A 13,171-nucleotide genomic window follows, 5' to 3' on the forward strand; every position below is an offset into this window, starting at 1 on the left:
GGAGGCTGTGGGGGCAGGTTGCTGACAGAGCAAGGATTCCCTGAGCAGTGTATTTAGAGAAGGATCAAATATAGGGGAGACTTTTGCAAACAGAGACTGGAAAATAGAGGGCCCAGTGAGAGAGGAGACTACTGGAGCCCATGAATGAAATAATGCACACATTTTCAGGTCCATGCATTTAGGTCCACACCATTTTTAATGGTTGCATAGAATCCAACTATGGATATACTGTGGATTCTTCAATCACCTACCATTAGATAATCTATTCTTATGAGGAAAAAACTCACAAATGTGTGTAAAAGTAACTACAGAAAGTCATACTTGGGCTGTCTTCTTTACAAACTCATTTTGTTATTTCCTGAAAATTCCTAAAGAGAAATTACTAGGTTAATATATGCATTTATCTAAGAGTTTGGATATGTATTTTTAAGCTACTCCTAAAAATAAACACTCCCACTACAGGAGTCTGAAAATAGCAAATGTTAAACACTAATCTTTCAATTTTATTCACTCTTTTGGTTGTCTATCATTAATTAATTCCTAATTTTTCATATTAATAGTCACTTATTCCAGAAAGTTGAATTTCTTTAAGATTTTCAAAGACAGTAGCTGACCTGGTTGACCTGTATTTTTATCTCTTCAATGGTGATTTTATCTTCTTCTATTTTAATTGGCTTTTCCAGATAGTGATTTATCCATTTTATTTTTTTTTCCTCAAAAACTACTTCTGTTTATTCATAGGTTCTAGAGTCCTATTTTCTACTTCATTAATTTCTGGTTTTCTCTGTTTTAATCCCCTCTTCCTACTTTATTATTTGTATTCATATATTTTAAATTGATTTTTAGTAGTATTTAATTGTAGTTTTAGTATTTTGACAACTTAATAAACAAAAGAAAAAGAAACATGGCTTTTTTGTTCCTTTACATTTCTAGTTTTATGTACTTTCAAGGATTTTTCAATTTGGGGCTATTTTTAGGTTTTCCATGCAGTCTAATACATGGCTCATCTTTATAGTTATTCCACAGACGTTATGTAAACTATTTTGGAGCATAAACATTTATTTTTTATTAAATTGATTTTATTTACATGATTTAATTTATTTCCAATCATTTAATGAGGAAAGAGAGACTAAGACAGAAAACACAAATATAGTAAAAATTAACACTTGGGAAAGTAGGTGAAGTGTATACGGGAATTCTTTGCATCATACTTGTAAATTTTGTGCCAATTTGAAATTAGGACAAAATACATTTTTTTTAGTAAGAAAAATATGATACGTCATCTCATGAATCAAAAAATCATTGTATTGCATGAATGCTTAATCAAATGCAGGAGGTGCGCCTTTGAATCAAGAAGTTATTTCAGAAACATTGTCTTTTTTCCCTAATAACTGAGCAGAAATAAAGATGGTTTCACTGAGAGAAAAGGAAAGTCTAGTAATTTCAAGAAAACATTGCTTGCCATACTATTGAAAATGGGGGGGATTATTAAAGATACAAAGCATTTTCAGAAAAACACAATTGAAATTTTAGGAAAGAAATGAGCTTAATATTGATAAAGCAGGAAGTCAAGGATCACCAGAAAATCAGCTGTGAATATGCTCTCTTGCCAGGGTTTATTATTTTGAAGCCTCATTCACACCCGGTCATAATCAGATTCAGCACATCATATGAATCTCAGTGAAGTTCAAAGGTCCTATGGCAAATATCATATGACATCATTGATACGTGAAATCTTAAAAAAAATGATAAAATGCACTTATTTACTAAACAGAAATAGACTCACAGTGTAGAAAACAAATTTATGGTTACCAAAGGGGAAAGGTTGAGGGAGGGATAAATTAGGAGTTTGGGCTTAACGGACACGCTACTATATATAAAACAAATGAACAAGAAGGACCCACTGTGTTTCCTGCACAAGGAACTATATTCAATATCTTGCAATAATCTATAATGGAAAAGAATCTGAAGAAAAAATATGTATGTATAATCGATTCACTTTGTTGTACGCTTGAAACCAACAAAACATAAATCAACTATACCTTCAACTGAAAGAAAGAGTCCTATGGCAATAAAGACTGTCTACTTTTGTTACAGGGAAATTTTCCAGGAAAAAGACTTTTTTCTTCGATCTAAACTTTAGTGAACCTGTTTTCCAAGAGCCTCACCAAATCTAACCCATGAAGAAAAATCCTGAGAAAGGAAAATGTTTCATTAGGAATTTTTTTAAATAGCAGTTGGCTTTATGTTTTTATTTAATAATTGTATATAAATGTGTATGTTTTCCTTCCTTAGTTTTACACATCAATTTTGATACTCTTAAATTGTGGAATGAGTTTTCAGAACTAACATTTTATTTGTTGTATCTTCTATATAGTCAAAAGATATAACTTCTTGATATGACTGTCATCCAGGTAACAAGCAGGAATTTACTGTACATGGACTGCATGTAGCAAATATGGACTGCAAGCCAAAAAAAAGTGTCTGAGAAATATCACATACTGTAATTTTTATGAAAAGCCCCAATTCCACTGAATGTCATAAACTTCATGGTGGTAAGGACAGTTACCACTTCTTTCAGTAATATGCTGATAAATGTTTAACAAATGTCTCTCTGGAGTTAAAAAAAAAAAAAAGCCTGAATTGCAGTGTTAAATCATATCCATGATATGAGCACTCCCACCCTGGCCAGTTTCAAGGTACTAACTTGACGTTCAGCTAACAAGAAGAGATGCTGACAGTCCAGTGCAATCCAACTCCAGGGCACATCACTGCTTTCTTTTTGTGAGTTATAGATAAGTGCCTGTTACCAAAACTTTGGGGCTGGAGGGCAACTAACCATACCTATGCCTGCTGAGATAGATGTCATCCTATTTGATCCCTTACTATTAATCCACAAAGGATCCTACTCTGTTTTCACTTGTTCTCTAGCTCAAGAACTTTCCAAATCTGTCCCTCAGCTAGCAGTAGTCCATTTGGACACATGAGCAAGGTGCATTTACTCCCATAACTCATGAAGCAAAGGGAACTCTGAGCAGCATGGAAGATTCACTCACCCAGACACACCCTATGGCATTTCTGGTCTATTGCCCCCGTGGCACTTTGTGCAGCAAGGCAACGTGAGGATCGGCCATGACTCCAGATTCCATATGGAAAGTGAAGCACACAGACCTTTGCATCTCACTCACCTAGTCTACCTGAGGTGTCTGTGACCCCTTCACCCAAACAGGGTCCATTCAGCACAGATACAAGGCGAGCAGGAAAGAGGGTTCTTCTCTCAGGGACACTCATACATATCTAACAATGGCTTCCCTCCCAATTATTGTCTCAGCAAACCCGAAATCTCTGCCTTTTGTAGGAGCTTTTACAAATTGTACATGCTTCCATACTTTCTAACTACACCAAAGCCTGGGCTTTGAATACTCCCAGGCTTGGGCACAGTAAATTCGTCTGTCTCCTTAGCACCTTTTCTCATGAGGAAAAATGTGTCTTATTGAACAATAGGATAAAAGGTAAAAAAAAATGCAAAGAAGTTTAAGGGAAATCTTTAGTTAACATAAAAATATTATCTTACTACATATACATTTGTTCCTGATAGAAATTTGGCTGTTTATCAAAAGCTTTATTCATATGCATATTCTATCTCCAGCAATTCAATTTCTAACCTTTTATCATAAAAAATAATTGTAAATGTGCACAACAATTAAACTGTAAGAATGTCCATCAGTGTTACTTATCATTGTAAAAATTACAAACATTATTATAACGAAAATGTAGTTAACAACATGCTCTAGATATACCAATGAGATATGCAACTATCAAGTGAGGTTACAGAAAGATGTATTATCACCAAAAAGTTTTTAATTCATGATTTAGTAAAAATTAAAATATTTTTCTGAAAAAATAACTTATACGTAAACATTATGAATACAAACATATACATTATCCAAGTGTTAGTATTGTCGGTGATTTTTATTTTCTTATTGTTTACCAGCTTTCTAATTTTTTCCTTAGCAATAACATTTATTAACTGGTTAAAGATCCTCTGCTGCCAAATATCACTGGACTAGCACTTCAGCCAAGAAAATATTTTCTAAGAATGACAGAATATTCTATTTTTTGGTTATAGGAAAGAGACTGTCTGATATTCATTTCATTTTCATTATATTATACTTGTTCTGTGGCTTTGAGATTAATACAGTTTCACATCTATTTCTGAATCCTCAAAACTACTCCTGTGTGACGTACAAGCAGGTGCTTTATCCCCATTTCCCACAAAGGAAAACTGGGCCTCTGTGACATGTAATGAGTTGCCCTCTGTCACTCAGTGCATAGGTCATGAAGTAAAGACTGTGTCTCCAAATTCAGTGCTCTCATTAATGCATTCTTGTGTTTCACAGAAAGTATGTTCAGATAGTATTTAAGAAGGAAGATAGTGTAAGATAAATAAATCTTTTTATAGGTGCTAGAAAAATTGCACAAAGGCATTTTAATCAAAGAAATTACAACTATATCCTTAAACAGATGATCAGGGCCATTAGTTTAAACAATTGTTTATAATAAAAATATGTATATTAATACTTCTAAAAAATAAAAGGCAAGAAAATGTATTAAGAGGACTATGTTCCAGCCTTAGGATAAAGGCTATGTATTCCCTTATCTATCAAATTTACCTTACCAAGTATGTACTCTCAAGTCTTTGTCAGGTATATCTTTTCATATGATAAAACTAAACCTTAAAAGTAAGTCATCTACCCGGGTTGTACAGGTAGCAATTGGCAGAATCAGGTCTGTGGGTCAAACACCAAAGTCAATGCTCTTCACCAGGAGCCTGGGTTTACAAGGGACAAGGATCAGTTGGCATGAGTCACCACAGCCACCTACAGAGCTCTGCAAGGGATGTGGATTGAATAGTTAATCCAAACACTAGACAGAACATTTAAAGGAGGTGCAATATCAATGAAAATTTTCAGTCACTCAGATTCCCCTAAACAGATACACCAATCTTAGAGGTAATTTGCCAAGTAAATAGAATTTGCTAAGTAAATACAATGCAAAACTGTGACCCACCTGACTGTTCTGTTTTTTAGCAGTCTTCAAGAAAATCAAGTATCTTCTGTTTATGACTAACAGCACAGTAAGAAAAAGGGAAATGGAGCAATTTCACAGAGAGACCAAGTCAACACACTGCTCTTGATTGAATTAGACAGCAGTTTGATGGAAAGCTGCTTTCAGGCACCTAAAATGATGCAAGGAATTGTGGGCTGTTTTCCCCTTTGCTTCACTGCACACTGTTGAGTGTCTGCACAACCATTATGTTGTACTATCGCCCTAAAGACAGTCACAATTCTCTCCTTTGAGTGTACAATAACCCTGAGTTCTAACTGTTCTAAATACCTTAAAATTTAACATAAAACAAAGGTTCTTATCTACAATTTATACTTTTTTTGTATTTTAAAATGTCTACTCATTTACTTCTAATTCATGTGAAATATCCACAAATAGGAGTAAAGGAGACTTAGAAAAAGCAAAATAGCAAGGCTTTTTCAAATATATTACAAAAATACCATTTATATAGCACTGATCTCATTTCCTTTATTTATCCATTCAACAAAATGCATAGAATTCCATACTTTATGCCAGGCATTGGCTACAACAGGACAGATAAGCCTCCGCCTTCTATTATTCAGAGAAGTCTTTCCTTCCATTGATATTCTTATCAGTATTATCATAAAGGAACCTCCCCATCTTAGCCTATATAAAAGGATTTTAAAGATGGCTCTTCGCACTGCTGGAGCGACAGAACTATAGCAGTTTGACAGAAAATCACCTCCCCATTTAGTTTTGTGTCTTCTCTCATCCTCTAAGCAGAAGTCTGGTTACTAATACTGCTTCAAAATATGTCACACCAGCAGCTCTCACTTGAAAGGAAACCTATGGAAGTCTGGAGACTTGGTTGCTGGGGAAATGCAGCAGAGAAAGACTGATCAAATCAAGGACATGCCCACAGCCGAGGACATGATCAAGCCGCCAGGTCTAACTCACCCCACGCATTTTCATGTCTCCAGAGACCGCTGATCAGAGCCCTGCTCTAGAAATGTCCGTGCTTCTGGGAATACCACTATTAAATCATTTTTCACTTTTCCCATTTTCTTCTCTTCCATTAGCCTCTACATCTATTCTAAGGCCACAGGACTGCATTTGTCAAAGAGATAAGCAACTCTGTCATTCAGAGGAGAATGTGAGATTTCTTTAAAAAGTAAAAGGTGAATTTAAAAAAGCTCCTGCTACATGAAGTCCATCAGACCTGCGCAGAAAGAGTTACAGACTGCTTTTATTTCTTCTCACCAATGGACAATTTGTTGAGCCCTCTAAAATAATAGGCAACAATCTGTCCACGATTTTAAAATTCATACACTTGATTTACTAATAGAGAAAAAAAAAAACAGCTTTCATTCATCATTCCTGTCCCTAAAAATTCTAGCCTCTGCTTTTCTTCCCCTAGTATCTTTTACTGTAGTAAATTTTTATTTCCTTGAAAAAAAAAATTTGGTCTGCATTAGGATTTACTGAAACACCAAAAGGACATCATTTGGCAAAGCGACATGGCTTAATTTCCTATTTTCCATATACCTCAGTGGTGCTCACACTGCCAGCTTGCAATTACCCTCAATGATGGAGGATCCAGAATTCATGGAATTGGAAATCTGCATATAAATCCCAAACCTTATTTTATTCAATACATTCGATCTTCTTGTAATCTAACCTTTCCCTGGAGAGGCAGATAATTAGCTAAATAGGCTGAACTTCCACTTCATCTCTCTTCTGGCAGAAAATGGACTAAAGGTTAGCAGGGGCCAGGGATATGGCAGAGTTTAGAGCTGGGAGTTGTATCCAAGTGAACCGAAGCTCAGAACTCAGCAACTCAGTCAACATGACAGGAATTCTGAGAGCAGTAAGACCAAAAATTATAGAACAAGAGGAGGAAGCATGCTCCTCTAACCATGACCTTAAGCCACCAGCAGGAAGTGTTTCTTTCCGGCCCAGATGACCTACGATGTCAGTCAAGGGTCACAGTCTCAGGTCCCAGGTACAGGGGATAAAGTATGTCTGTGGTTGAGGAATGGAAGAAGAAACAGAGAAATGGGGAAAGCCTCCACAGAGTCACTAAAAAGCTATAGTTAAACATTAGCCCAGCAAGGACTGCCTAAATTCTGTATTGTGGGAAAAGAAAAAGAAACAGGAGGACCACACACAGAATCTTCCAAAAACATTGCTGAATCCTCACTGCCTTTTCAGCAGGAGCCGTTAGGGGTGTGTTCCATCTTCCCTTCTATCCAGGCCCTTGCCAATTTTAGACAAGACTCTCTTTAAGACCCAAAGAAACTGAGAGGGAAGCAATGTTCTAGGGCTGGACTCTTGACACTCCAGACTCATTCTTGTCAAAGCCACAGATGGGTCCATACGTAGGGGTCATTTCTAGGCCTGAGCTCCAGGATTGTGTCTTCTGTGGTCATTTCCAGAGAGGGTAACAAGTCAAGAATAATTGTTGCAACCTGTGCCCTAAAAGTAACTGAGGTCCTTTTAATATTTAAAACAATGTTTAAAAAAAATCACATATGCTAAATGAAAACTATTTGTCAGGTGATAAAGGATTAGGGGTAATAAAACTAGTAGGTCTAATCTGTAAATATGACAAATGAACAATAAATTACATTTGAGCTTCCTGACAGTCAAGGCAAAGGGGGAAATACATTGAAAGGATTCCCTCCGGGTAGTTAGGTAGTTTATAACATGCTGATATTTCTTCCTTTTAGGGTATGAATTAGCAGTGAGGTTAATAAGTGTCTATATTGGATACATAAAGAGTAGACAAAATTAATTATGTAACCAAAAGGAGAAGAATAAAGTCTAACAAGTAAACTGGGTGATGAGGCCTATGCTAGTAGCCTGCTCCGTGGGTTGGTCCAAGTCATTTGGGGACCTCAACCAAAGAAGATGGATCTGGACCCTGAGATACAGAGGCTGCTTCAAGGTGGAGGTAGAGACAGGAGGCAGAAAGAAGGTTAAGGACAATTTTGATCATCACAACAAAGCCTGAAAAGCAGCAGGAAAGTAAAATAAAACCCAAGACATTTCAAACATTAGCAAATGCCATGTATCCAGTAGCATTTCAGTGATCACAGGAAGTAAATTCTGTATCATGAGGCTTTTATTTATTTTCAGTCAGTTTAAAGACATTCACCTAGTGACAAATATTACCTTTGCACTGAGGAGGCACACACGAGCTGTGCTCAGAATATTAGAAGGCCTGTGAGCAGTTCTGAATTCAGATATATTTGGATCTATTCATTAACTCTGAATTTTAATACCCAACCAGAAGAGCTGGATGGCTTCCAAGAGTTGCAATGAGAAACGTAACAACCAAAATGCAGTATGTTTTTACAGGAAGTGTTTCTTCCTTCAGATACATTAAGTCAGCAGTTGTTCACTGTAAGCAGTATTTCTTTATCTGATTTTCATTTTCAACAAGATCAATATTGCCCCCAAATACTTAACAACTTCATTTATATAATATATGCTCATTTAACTGAGATCTTAAGTCAAAATACCTGTAAATATCTTCATTAAAATCATTTAATGAAAAATTAAAACTATATATATAACATATACATATAATATGTAGGTACAAAAACCAACAAATGTTGGTCAGTATGTGATTACCACTTCCCTTTTAACCTATGTTTTACAAAGATGGGGAATGGTTAAATATAATTTAAAAAATTTCTATAGTGACAGAAAAAAAGGACAGAAATAATCAAGTAACTGTCATTTTAAAATAATATTTTAAACAGACTATGTTATAGAAAATTTTAAGCATCAACTTAGAAGTAAAAGGAAGTTCTCATTTATATGTAAGTTTGGATTTAAATATGCATTATAACAAATGAGATATTTGGTATGGTTTCAAAAGCATATGTTTCAAAGTTTTTAAAATGGCAATTTTCTTCCAATTTGTAATTTAAAAATAATCCATATTTTATATTCACTTTTTGTCAGTACCCTCTTGTGCAATTAAAGAAAGATTAAAAAACCGAACAGTTTAGACCAGTAATCTTTAACTTCGTTTTACTTGAATTTGGAGACTATCACTGCTTTTAAGAATCTTACTAGGACTCTAAATTCTCTACCCATATTCTGGTTCCCCACACACACTCAAATACACAGCCATCTTATTTCTCTGTATATTATCAGGAAGTTCCCAGTTGTAAGGAACACCAGCATTCAGGTGAAGAACCCTGGGCCTTGTAATTCTATCATTTTCCTTCTTTCTCCCTTTTCTTTTCTTTCCTTTCCATTTTTGCTTATTAATTTGTTTTTAGTGACAACATGGACCTGAAATCTAAATTTAAAATATGGAGTCTAGAATTTGCCCCCAAGTCTCCTCCATGTGTGTCTAGGAAATTAGGAGCATCATTTTTGAAGGTATTTACTTTCCTCCTATCTCCCTTTCATTCTCTGTACTTAATCATGTGACAGACTCTGTCCCTCGTTGCTTCTGGGTGGAGGCACACACACAGCAAGGAGAAAAGCAGAAGGAACCTGCAAGAATTCTACACATTTCTCTTCCAAAAGTTCTAGCCTCAGAGAGAGAAAAAAATGATTTGAAAGAAGGAAGAGGAAGAGAGTTTTCCCCAAATTCAAGAAAGGTCAACCTATTGCCCCAAAGGATGAGAGAGAAACAGGTCTGAGGGCTCTGGACTTAGGCAGACCAAGGCCCGATTCTCTGGTGGTGCCCAAGAGAGTTATAGAGACCTAAGAGAAAGAATTTTGAGATTCCTGTAAGGCAACCAGATCATAGCAACAGGATGCCCCGCCTCCCAGCAGCCCTGAAGGGGAGCTGGCCCGGACCACCACACCTCCACAAGAACCCCTATGAGCTGCTAACTGATAGCTACTGGATCATCCCCACACACTGTGGCCCTACACAAAAGGCCGAATACTAACAAGAGAGAGGTGGAAGGGAGGGCAAATCTCCAAGACTGACAAAAGTTTAATTCCTCACCAGAGCAGATGGATGGGGCTTCCAATTCAGAGAAAATTGATTCATCCTACTGTATAGCACAGGGAACTATATTCAATACCTTGTAATAGCCTATCATGAAAAAGAATGTGGAAAGGGATATACATGTATAACTGAATCACTATATTGTACACCAGAAATTAACACAACATTGTAAATCACCTACACTTCAATTTTAAAAAAAAGTAAATTGATCCAAAGAAAAGATTGCTTTATAAACTAACTGGATTTTTAAAAATCTAGCTATACTGTTTTAGGGTGAAAACCTAAAACATACTTTCTCAAACATACAAAATATTCTTAAAAGTTACATCATCCAATACTAACCAAAGGAAGCTCAAGCAGCCGGATAAATTCTGGACAAAACAGACTTTAAGGCAGAAAACAAAACAAAACATTACTGGGGTTAAATAACGTCATAAGAAAATTATAAAAGGAATGCTTCACTAAGAAGTTCTAGAAATCTACGGACTGAACACAGCTGTCCTCAGTGCCTTCAACTATGTATTAAAGCGGCAGGTTTCCTTGGGAGCACCCCAGGCTCAGTTGTCGGACACTCACTCTTCACTGTCTACATCCACTTTCTTAGTGATCTCATCCAGTCTCATGGCTTTAAATACTATGTACATATGCTGGCATCTCCCAAACTGAAATTCTCAGCCCCTCTCTCTCTCCTAAACTCCACATACGTATATCCAACTGCGTTCACTGCTCCGATATCTAACAGTCCTGTCTAACTGACCTAACCTGCCTGCAACTGAGCACCTGATGGGCCATCCAAACCCACTCCCTATTGGCTTCCCACACCACTGTCAACAGCAAGGCCATTCTCCCAGATGCTCAGACTTAGTTGTCATCGACTCCCCTCTGACTGCCACACCCGACGTTCAATCTATCCAGATTCCCATGAGTTCTCACTCACTTCATTATCACCAGGGTCCAAATCACCTTCGTCTGCAAACTCTTATTTTCCAATTGCTTCCCATAGTCCACTCTTAACATGGCAACTAGAGAGATCCCTGTAAAACTAAGTCAGACTGTATCACTCCTCTGCTCAGAATGCTCCAGTGGCTTCCCATCCCATTCTGAGTGAAAACCAGCCTTCACAGTGATGACCTGGCCCTACCCCCCATCCAGTCCATTACCTCTCCACCCCCATCTCTTACTGCTCTCCTCTGACTACTCCATTCCGGCCCCATTGGCCTCTTTGACCTTCTTCCCCCTTGATAACAGGGTATTTGTGATCCTCCCATCTCCAGTATTCAAGTGTGGAGTTGGCACATTTTCACCTCACTTGTTCCCTCAGCCTGGAATACTCCAACGACAGACAGACATTCACAGGACGTATTCCCTCACTTGCTTCAGGACTTGACTCAGATATCACATGCTCAATGTGGCCTTCCCCATACAGCCTTTTTAAAATTGATCCTCCCAACACTCTCTATTCCCTTTCCCAGTTTTTTTTTCTATATCACTAAATAATAGAAAAATATATATTGCACACCGATTTTTTTTTTTTTTTGGTTGATTTTCCCCTTGCTAGACTATAAGCTCTATGAAGGAACTTTTTTTTTTTTTTTGGTTAATGACCTACTTCCTCTCCAGTGCTTTTAAAGTCCCCTATCATCTAATAAATAATTTTTGGATAAAAGTTGTTTTATCAATTTATGCATATATTCAAGACTGTGGAAGCAGCATGGTGCAGAGGAAATTAATTAAATTTGGATCAAGAGGATATTATTTTAAATCTGGCTTCTAAACTTCACTGACAAATTAGCTCAATTCTCTGAGCTGCAGTTTTCTAATCTATAAAATGGGAATTTAAAAAAAAATCTTTCCTCAGTCAGATACTGTACGAATTAAATTGAGACAACGTATGTCATCAACAATTTGACCAGATGAAGACAGCTTAGTTAGGCAGTTTTTTTTTAAATTTTCACTTGCATGTATTTCCAGAAGTCATATACTGTTCTGTTCCCACTTGACATGTTTGGTACCTGCCTGATCCATGAGGCATTTGAGTTTGAGCCCTGAGAAATATTCCATACGTATTAGTTTCCTGCAGTGAACACTGAGGTTAAAGTTCCTTGAAAAACAAGACACGTTTTGCAAAGGATCAATCTGTTTTCATATATAGAGAAAGCCCTGAAGTGTTCCTCAGAACATAGTAAGTTCTGCGAAAAAGGGAAGGAAAAAAAAAGACAGAACTGATGAAGTAGCAGCTCCCGCACTATAGTCCGTCTACAGACCAAGGGAAACCGAAAGTAGTAAGAAATACTCTGCTGTAGCAGAAAGAAAGCTGCAGGCTGTGGACAGGCCCCTGTAAGTCAGCTCTGAAACCGCCATCAAAAAGCATTAGCGGTCACAAAGAAAATACAAACAATAAAACATAATGACAGGCAGAGGGAAAACAGAAACCTCTTAATGTTGAGCAGCCAAAATAGTCTAGTTAGGGGCTGAAATAATTTGAAGGTTTTCCTTTTGTGGGTTTAAAATGAGATTGAAAGAGGGAGCTTCACTATCTTTTATCCCCCAAATATGTGTGTAGGCATAAAATATCTAGCTCTATTTTCTCGACAGGTTTTACTGAGGTGTCCAACCAAGTGAAAAGCGCCAGCCATTGGGGAAAGCTGCTGTGAACATTTTCTCTTTGCAGGTTTTGTTTTTGTAGCTGGTGGGAGGTTTGGTTTGGGGCTTTTTTTTTCCCCCCATCTAGTAGCCTAAGATTCATTTGAGTCTCATGGCAACCTTTCTCTTCATTTCTCACAAAGCAACAGTGAAATTACTGTACTTTTATGGTTTAAAAAAAAAATCACTCCATTGCTGATCTTTTTAACCTATGAAACTTCAAACAGAACAAATCTCAAAACTAAGTGTCCAGTTTTCACTTAAGATGGAAGATAAATTTCAGCTTGTTACAAACCGAACAATTGTCTTGTTAAAATGAACAAACATGGAATTAGCTGTCACATGTCTTCACCAAAGCAGCAAATGAGAATGTTCATAAATGCAGCCCTGTCATCAGGTGACAGCCTTGGCCCTAAACAAAACAGGTCTAAACAAAACATCACTTAGTAAAACGGAGCA

Source organism: Vicugna pacos, chromosome 3 (genome assembly GCF_048564905.1).
Source record: "Vicugna pacos chromosome 3, VicPac4, whole genome shotgun sequence".
NCBI lineage: Eukaryota > Metazoa > Chordata > Mammalia > Artiodactyla > Camelidae > Vicugna > Vicugna pacos.